The following is a 9494-nucleotide window of genomic DNA, read 5'->3' on the forward strand; positions in this document are numbered from 1 at the left end:
CTCCTCCTATGGCGACTCCTCTCACGCTGCCGTTGCCCAGGTGGTAGTGATGGTGGTGGTGGTGGTGGTGGTGGTGCACCATGTGGTGCACGGACACCGAGCCCTGCCTGGGAACGCACACAGGGGACGCAACAATGATCCATTAATTAAACACCCATTCTGACCCCAGATCAGATTCTAACGCACAGAAGAATGGTGATTCTTTAACGCATTTGACCTGAGATCAGATTCTAAAAAATGTCTTAAATCCTGACAAATAGCAGATCTACAAGCTCATAGCTCATAGCTTGTAGATCTGCTATTTTTCAATAGCTAAAGCATAACATAATGCTAACACCAAAATGATCCATTAACCCCATTCTGACCTGAGATCAGATTCTAAAAAATGTCTGTTTGAAAATGACAGTATTCTGAAAAAGCTATGTTTCCGTGTCAGCCGTTCTTAGAAATAGCAGACCTACAAGCTCGTAGCTACGGGCTTGTATATCTGCTATTTTTCAATAGCTATAAAGCATAGCATAATGCTAACACCAAAATGTGTTAACCGATTATAGTCGATAAGGCATGTATCCTTTTCTACGTCCGAGCATAGACATGGTTTAACGCCCCGCCTGCCTCTGATTGGCCTATACCGACAGGACACTGCCGGCCGGCCTTATACCAGAGTTTCCTCCGAGGAGGAAGATGCATGCTGGATATAGTCTGCCAAGAGGTTACTGGTGGAAATAAATAAATAAGTACCGAAAAATGACAGCTTGGCACACGCGACAGTAACTTTTATTTTTTGTAGAAGAGGCACACTAATATTGTTTATTCGTTGGCCTGTTTATTTGTATTAATGTGTAAACTTGAAACATTCTTGTACTGTAAAAAGGTCTCTTTTCCCTTGATCTTTTTTTTAGTATAACAGTATTAGTTTGACTATAATTAGATTAATACCTCGATCTTTATCTTTTTTTAGTATAATAGCATTAGTTTCCACTTTAATTTAGAACATCAAATCATGGTACACGTTCAATCAATTATTCAATCAAAGCAAAACGGCACAAACAATATTAGTGTGCCTCTTCTACAAAAATGTTACAAGTTACTGTCGCGTGTTGCCATTCTCTTGTACGTAAGTAAGTAAGTAAGTAGCCCTTGCCGAGGGGCAGGAGCCTATCTCCTGTTTCTGTAGCGTGAGGCAGCTTGATGTACAAGTACACCCCCAGGACATGACGCTATAGTATGTCGCAGGGACTTACCCCCAATCCAACCCTTGATGCTGAGTGTCAAGCAGGAGGGCCACTGGGTCCCATTTTTACAGTCTTTCGGTATATGACCCGGGCCCGGGATCGAACCCCGAACCTCCCAGTCTCAGGGCGGACACTCTAACCACAAGGCCACTGAGCTGGTCATTCTCTTGTTCTTACGTGTATTATTTCCCACCACGGAGTATAGCCTCGACTCACCAGGCTTTCCACCTCGGAGGACAGGCAAGACGGGGGCAGTGTCGGTTTAGGGCCAATCAGAGGCAGGCGGTGGCGTTACCATGTCTATGCTCGGACGTATAGAATCGATATACGCGTCGATAAGAAAAAACGGAAAGGAGCGCGGAAACATAATCGCTTTGATGTATATAACATTAACCCATTTTGGGGGCGAGAAGCCCTTTTGGTGTTAGCACCATGTTATGCTTTAGCTATTGAAAATAGCAGATCTACAAGCTCACAGCGCGCCACCGAGTGGCGCGCTACGAGCTTGTATAGGTCTGCTATTTTTGAAAAAATCGAAGAACGACTGACATTAGAAACATGGCCTTTTTCAGAAAACTGTCAGGATGTAGAAGACACTTTTAGAATCTGATCTCAGGTCAGAATGGGTTAACGAGCGTCAACAAGCATCAGCTGGACACACAAAACACACACCACCCACAACACCCGCGCCGCACCCCCCATACCTGGAGGCCTGCTTCCTTCGGCGGCGGTGGCCCCGCTGGCCGGCCGCCTCCGCCGAGCCGGCGGGCGGCGAGGCGGCCACGCGGAGGCCCGCGCGGCGGGCCAGCGCGCGGCAGAGGCGCGCCGCCCGCTTGGCGCCCTTGCGCACCACGTGCACCAGGTACTTGAGCAGCTCGTCGTAGCAGGAGCCCGGCTCCGAGAAGGACGACGCCAGCGTGGACGCCTCGGAGAGGAAGCGCGCCCGCTGCTCCTTCATCAGCTGGCTCTCGCGCTGCTTGGTCTCCGAGAACTGCGTGGCGATGACCACCAGGCACAGGTTGATCATGAAGAATGACCCGATCTGGAGGGGGAATTAATGTTATACTTTAGCTATTGAAAAATTAGCAGATCTACAAGCTCATAGTGCGGCACTCGAGCTTGTAGATCTGCTATTTTTTTGGAAATGGGGGGTCCCTGCAGGAATAACACATTTTGAGATGGAGGTCGGTGGCCAATTGCACATGATTTTGGGGGGGGGGGGGGGGGGGTCCTTGACATGAAAATGTTGAGAACGCCTGATATAGAAACATGGGGGTTTTTTTTTCTGAAAACTGTCATTTCGTAGAATCGTCCTCAAGTTCTAAAAATGGGTTAATCCGATCCGAGAGTTGTCTCTGACTGAAACGTGATGAATCCTCCTTGAAGTTCCTGTCCACCGGTCCGTTAGAAGAAGACGTGGGCAATTTGGATTTTGTTTGTAGATCAATGTTTTCTCCCCCTGGGGACATTTTCGGGCTAACCTTTTTTTGGAAATCAAGCCGCGCTTTCAACTGCATTAAAATGCAATATCTTTGAATAAGAAAGGTTCTCTTTGAAGGAAATGTCACTGTGCTCAAGCACATGTTTGCTCCATCCCTAATAGTTTTCATTTAGTTTTAGTCACACTTTTGTCACCTGAAATGTTTTAGTTTAGTCGGCTAAATATCGCAAGATTTTAGACGACTAACTCTGCAGTTGATTCAGTCGACTAAAATGTGTTTTGGCGGTCCTTGATGCCGTCGTAATGGCCGATTTTATACTTGCTGAAAATAGCAGATCTACAAGCTCACAACGCTTCGCATGTGAGCTATTTTCAGCATGCAACCAAGTGTAAAATGACTTGTACTTTTATTATACTGGATCTGTTGCCCAATAGTCCCTTCCTAACATTTTAGTCTAGTTTGTATTTGTTGACGAGATTCTCAATATATTTAGTCTTACTTTTTGTCATCATTGCATCTTTCGTCATAGTTTTAGTCGACAAAATCAACACTGTACTGCACTTGAAAGCGACGGAATTGGGATAATGGCCACAATGGAATATTATGAATCCCGTGGAATAGTTTTTTCTCGAAAACCAAACAAACCGAGGTATATGCTTCGAAAATGGCCGACAGTCATCATGTAAACTAATGCTGTGAGTTGGGGGATAAATGGGATACAAATGACAGGGGGGGGGGCTGCTAAAGTCCTTAGAGTGTCAAGAGTAGAATGGATACACGCTGAACTGTACCCAAAACACGCACGCACGCACGGGCATATATAGCTGCTGTCATGAAGCAGGACTTACGATAATGAGGAGGATGAAATAGATGAAGTTGTAGAAGGAGTGAGAATCCATCACAAAGTACATGATGGTCCACCCAGCCCTCCAACGTGATCACCTAGACACGCACACACCACACGCACACGCACACGCACACTACACACACACACCACACGCACACACACACACAGAGAGAGAGGGCAAAGATGATTTACTTATAGTTGTTAATAAGTGTATCATACTTAACCCATTTAGACCTGTGTTAAAAACATTCACTTTGAAAGAATATATATTCAAAGATTTGCGCCACATTTCTTACGAATTTTCAAAAAATAGCAGACCTACAAGCTCGTATGAGCTTGTAGATCTGCTATTTTTCAATAGCTAAATTATAACATAAACGTTTAAAACACCAAAAAAGGGGTTCCCGCCCCAAAACCGGGAACCCAACTATTCAAACCATTCATATAGAGAGCAGTCGAACGATCGCCTCGTTCAAATATATACGTAGCTCGACGCATTTTATTCGCCGTCTCTCCTATAAACACGAATAAGTGTGACTTTATCGGCCGTGTAATAACATCCGCGTCGCTCTGTGCGTCGGGCGTAATGTGACGTGACTATACAAACTAACAATTAAAACCATATATATATAATATATACACCGTATTCGTTCTGGCGAAAAGGAAGAAAGGGAAAAAAAGCACTCCCCATGAGTGTGCAAGGGACCTTTTTATCCTGTACAGTTATATGTCAGGCTTTGACGGCACACATTCCACACCGTGGACCACTCAGCGTATTAACACTTCACATAATAGCGAGGATATGTTAACCCATTCTGACCTGAGATCAGATTCATATGAGGTTTCCACTGGACACACACTGTCTGATTAACCCATTCTGACCTGAGATCAGATTATAAAAATGTCAGTCGTTCTTCGATTTTCAAAAATAGCAGACCTACAAGCTCGTAGCGCGCCACTCGGTGGCGCGCTATGAGCTTGTAGATCTGCTATTTTCAATAGCTAAAGCATAACATGATGCTAACACCAAAACGGGTTCCCGTTCAGAATGGGTTAAGCCTTTCAGGCCTGACATCGAAATAAAATAAAATAAATCCCCTAGGGTAGGTACACCCTCACAAAAAACATGCAGTAATCCTTGGTCTCTAAACTGCCTCCCCCTGGCCAAGCCGGGGCGCCTGATGGGAGGGGAAAAAGGAACTGGTTGGAATAACGTGTTCCTTTCCACGCGCTATACGTCCAACCAGGGAAACTCCCCCCCCTGTCAGGTGTAAAAGGAGCAACTTGGACACTCAGGCACGAAGGAAGCATGAGTTCAAGTCCGTTGCTCTCCCCAGGTTGGCGGAGGGTGTGTAGAGCCCCAGGATCACATTAGATAATTGAACACAGGGGTGAAAAATGGGTTACAAAATCGTGGGATAAAAAGAATATAATACAAAAAAAAAAGAAAGTCTTCTAAATCATGACAATTTTCGGAATGATTTGAGGCACATTTTCACGATTTTTCAAAATAGCAGACCTACAAGCTCTCCACACCATAGCAGATATACAAGCTCATAGCGCGCCACCGAGTGGCGCGCTATGAGCTTGTATATCTGCTATTTTTCAATAACTAAATTATAACATAATGTATGTAAGTAACCACCAAAAGGGGTTCCAGCTCAAAATGGGTTAAGCCTTGACACCAGGCTCGCTGCGCGCACCCCCTGGGGGGGGGGGGGGGGTGACAGACACTCTCCCCAGAAGCACAGCGCAGTATGGGAGAGCTCACCTCAGCCAAAACTGACACTCATCCTCCACAAATAATACACTACTGCTGCTACTACTACCTCGCCCCCCTTCGTCTTGTCTTGACTGACAGGAGATAGGAGGGGTTCACGGAGGGATTTGAAGATGAACGCGGAGATAAGTGAACCGCAATGGTGTGGAGAGAATTGGATTTTAGTGAGTTTTCTCTCTCTCTCTCTCTCTCTCTCTCGCTGTACGGCTGTAGCGACCTGCTAATCCTATAAGCTCTATATTCCTCGGATGCGAGCAAGCTGCTGGAGCAATTAGCCTTTTCCACCGCCACGGCCTCGCCTTTTCCGCACGTTTTGATGCTAAGTTTTTATACAATTTCGTTCCATCGAGACAACTATTACGCATTTTTTGAGTTTCTGGGTGGTGTATACAGTATAGTGGCTGAGCCATAACTAGAAACAGGTATATCTCCACCAGGGTCAGGTCAGGTTGTGGGCCTCCTGGAGCTACTGTGGAGTCGGTACTGCTGTATATGGGGCCGAGACATGGACCCTCACAGTACAACAGGAAAAAGCCCTGAATGGAGTCTACACAAGAATGCTACGAATGGCACGAATAGGTGTCACATGGACGGACCGCGTCAGAAATGTGGACCTCTATGGGGACCTATACCACGCGTCACGGACAAAGTCAGGGAGAGAAGGATGAGGCTGGCAGGGCACTGCCTCAGGCACCCAGAACTTGAGGCAAGTAAATTGACCCTATGGGAGCCAACCCCAGGGCAAAGCCAGGAGGGGAAAGAAGCGTATACCACCTAATGTAGACGTGCTGCTGCGCAACAGCTCGGCTGACAACACTGCAGAGCTCAAGAACCTGAATTTGTGGAGGGCAGCGATCCAGGAATCCCGAGTTGGTGTTGGCTAGACCTCACTCTCGCAGTACTGTACTGTGGCCTCCTGGTTGGCGCTATAAATGTGAAAAGGGTTGCCTTTGATGGCAATTGGATGATTTGAGGCATTTTGTTCAATAAAAATGTGATTTGCAAAAATCCACCTTGTTGGTGGAGCTATGAATAAACTAGATCTCGTGTCCACTAGTCACTTCCTAACATTTAAAGGTATATTCAGTGATTTCACTTAATTTAAATATCACTTATTTGTTTGTTTTGTTGTGATAATCCTCTCTACTATAGAGTGTGCTGACCATATAAGGAGTTCCTCCCTGTCCCCTGCAGTTAAAACTCTAAAGTTTTTGGTTCTCTATCCTGATTGGATGAAAGGCTTTGGGTCCCAAGGCAAAAACGAAACCTAAGGGTTTTTGAGTGAAATCACTGAATATACCTGTAAGAGCCACTTTATGAGGTCATGTCATGATGACCTTAATTGCTTTGATGTTGATTGCCTATTCTATGCAACCGTGTGATCACTTAATTAGTGCAGCAGAGTACTCTTTTTACTGCCTTGCTTAGATTGGTCAGTCTTGATTGAATGCTTGTGATTGGTGCTCCTTTTCTTTGATGTCTAAGTTACCCTCCTGTCCTCCTGTTTGAGCTTGTCAGAAGCTGTGAAGTTGCAGAAGAGAGAGCACATATTTTTTCTACCACAGTAACCACTCTCATGTTATCTCACCATGTAACTTTATTGGGACATTTTGTACCACTTGTATTTTTTGCCTTTACTTCACTAAAGTGTTACAACGGATACCACGTGCGTCAGAATATTTGTGCTCACAGCTTTTGAAGGGAATATATTTTGAAAACTGAACAGAAAATATATGCCTTTATAATACCTTTAAGTCTAGTTTTTATTTGTTGAAAAATTCTCAATATATTTAGTCTTAGTTTTAGTCACCGGCTTAGTCTTCATTTAGTTTCCTGCACTTAGAGTTTCCGTCGGCGAACAACGTCAAGTCGATGGAAACATTTCGGACGAACGAGTCAACGCCACAGGCGGTCGCCGCCGCCGCCAACCCCCTCACCTGGAAGATGGCGATCCAGGCGTAGCAGATGTTGTCGAAGTTGATGGCGCCCTTGAAGGGGTTGACGAGGCCCGCCGAGCAGTTGGTGTAGTACTGGTTCCAGTTGACGCAGGTGGTGTTGTCGGTGGCGTTGTAGGCGTCGGCGTCCAGCCGGCACTGCACGCCGCCCTCCTCGTACAGCGTGGGCACCTGGTGGCACTCCCGCATGCCTTTCCCCTCCGGCAGCGAGCAGATGAACGGCGACTCGTCGTCGTTCTCCGTGTGGTAGTACTTGCCCAGCTCCAGCGACAGAGGACTGAGGAGGAGGACGGAGGGGGAGAGGGAGGAGGAGGAGGAGGAGACGGAGGAGGAGGAGACGGAGGAGGAGGAGGAGGAGGAGGAGGGGGAGGAGGAGGAGGAGGAGGAGGAGACGGAGGAGGAGGAGACGGAGGAGGAGGAGGAGGAGGAGGAGGGGGAGGAGGAGGAGGAGGAAGAGGAGGAGGAAATAATGACAACATCAACTCCAAAAAAAATCTACAAACATTTCAAATAATTGTTGTAGTGGAGTAGAAGTAAAAGTACTGGACAACATTGGAAATACTCCACTAAAGTACTGTACTTGAGTAACGTTGTGTGTGTGCACAGGGTGACGGCGTGTGAGTGTGTGTGTGTGTGTGCGTATGCACGCGTGCGCGCACACACACAGGGTGGCGGTACTCGACAATTCAGGACCGTTTCTGTGAAAAGATTATTACTTATCTCACACTCATATCCATGTAGACATACTATCCATGACTGTCTGTCAAGTCGCGCTGTGAAATGCGTTTGCCCTGTGGGTTATCGTCTATTTATAAACACGTGTGTGTGTGCGTGTGTGCATGAGCGTGGCACGTGCACACATTTGCGACTGGCATATGTGTGTGTGTGTGGTTTGGTGTGAGCGGTGCCGCACGTGCAACGCCACAGCCGGCCCTATATCTCTCCGACGATAGTGCACATCTCTCCGCCGCCGGTGGATAATTGGGGGGCGTCTGTCAACATACGTTGTGCTCACAGGCCGTGTGACAGCCTTTATTAACCGCACAAGTAGCTGCAATTATACCTAGTGGGCTCACTTCTCCACTCCACTGCACTCCAAAGCTCCTGCATATTGTCCACACAGCCCCAGCCCCGACCAACCCCTCCACCGCCACCTCTCTTACAATCAGCATATTCACTTATGTATTTATATGGCTCTCACACGCATTCCCCCGGTGTGCTTGCGTAACAAAAGCTTCTGTCGGGCTGAGCGGACGTGTGGGGGGAGGGGAGGGGGGAGGCTATCTGGCTTGTACAGTAAGTGCTGCTTGAGTACATGTACAACACAACACTTGTTCACTTTTATCACACGGCGGGGCCTCGCGTGCACAGTGCCACGCAATGCGGCTCCCGTCTGGGCTATGGTGCGTTATATAGCAATCGTGTAAAAGATGAGCATTTAACCCATTTTAGGGGTCGGGAACCCCTTTTGGTGTTTTTATAAGCATTATGTTATGCTTTAGCTATTGAAAAATAGCAGATCTACAAGCTCATATATGAGCTATGAGCTTGTAGGTCTGCTGTTTTTGGAGAAAAAAAAACCCTGTGAAAATGCGGCACACATCTTTGAATATATTCTCTCGGTGCTGAACGTTTTTAACTCAAATCTTTGCTTTTCTGAGGGGTCCCTGCTGGAACTACATATTTTCAGATGGGGGGGTCGGGCGGGCCAATTACATATAATGTTTGGAGGTCCTTGACATATTGAGCACCACTGATATAGAAACATAGGTATTTCAGAAAACATTTAAAAAAATGTCGACATTGTCGATATTGTCACGTTAAAGTACATTACTTAAGCTTGCAAAAAAAAAAAAAATGCCCCCGCCCGTAACTCGGTTCACACGAGTAGGCACTTTTATAAAACATTTTTTTTGGGTCGGGGGCCTCGGCCGAAACGAGCCATATGTAAATGCCACGGCCGTATAAAAAAAAATGGCGACGCATCGCCAAAGGATCCCTCAAAAGAGAAATTGATGACGACTAGAGAAAAAAAGAAATATCAGTCAAGCCATTACAGCACGCAGCTTAATATACTGGCTGCTGTAGGACGTCATAAATCCTGCCAGACGAAGTGTAATGGAGGCACAGACGGACGGACGGCACCACCGGGGGGACAAAATATGAATAAGTCATGGGAGACCCGCCGTGTCCCATCATATCCCATTCTGGGCGGGAACCCCTTTTGGTGTTTTA

This window comes from Protomyctophum bolini (assembly GCF_963924005.1).
Source record: "Protomyctophum bolini genome assembly, chromosome: 18".
NCBI lineage: Eukaryota > Metazoa > Chordata > Actinopteri > Myctophiformes > Myctophidae > Protomyctophum > Protomyctophum bolini.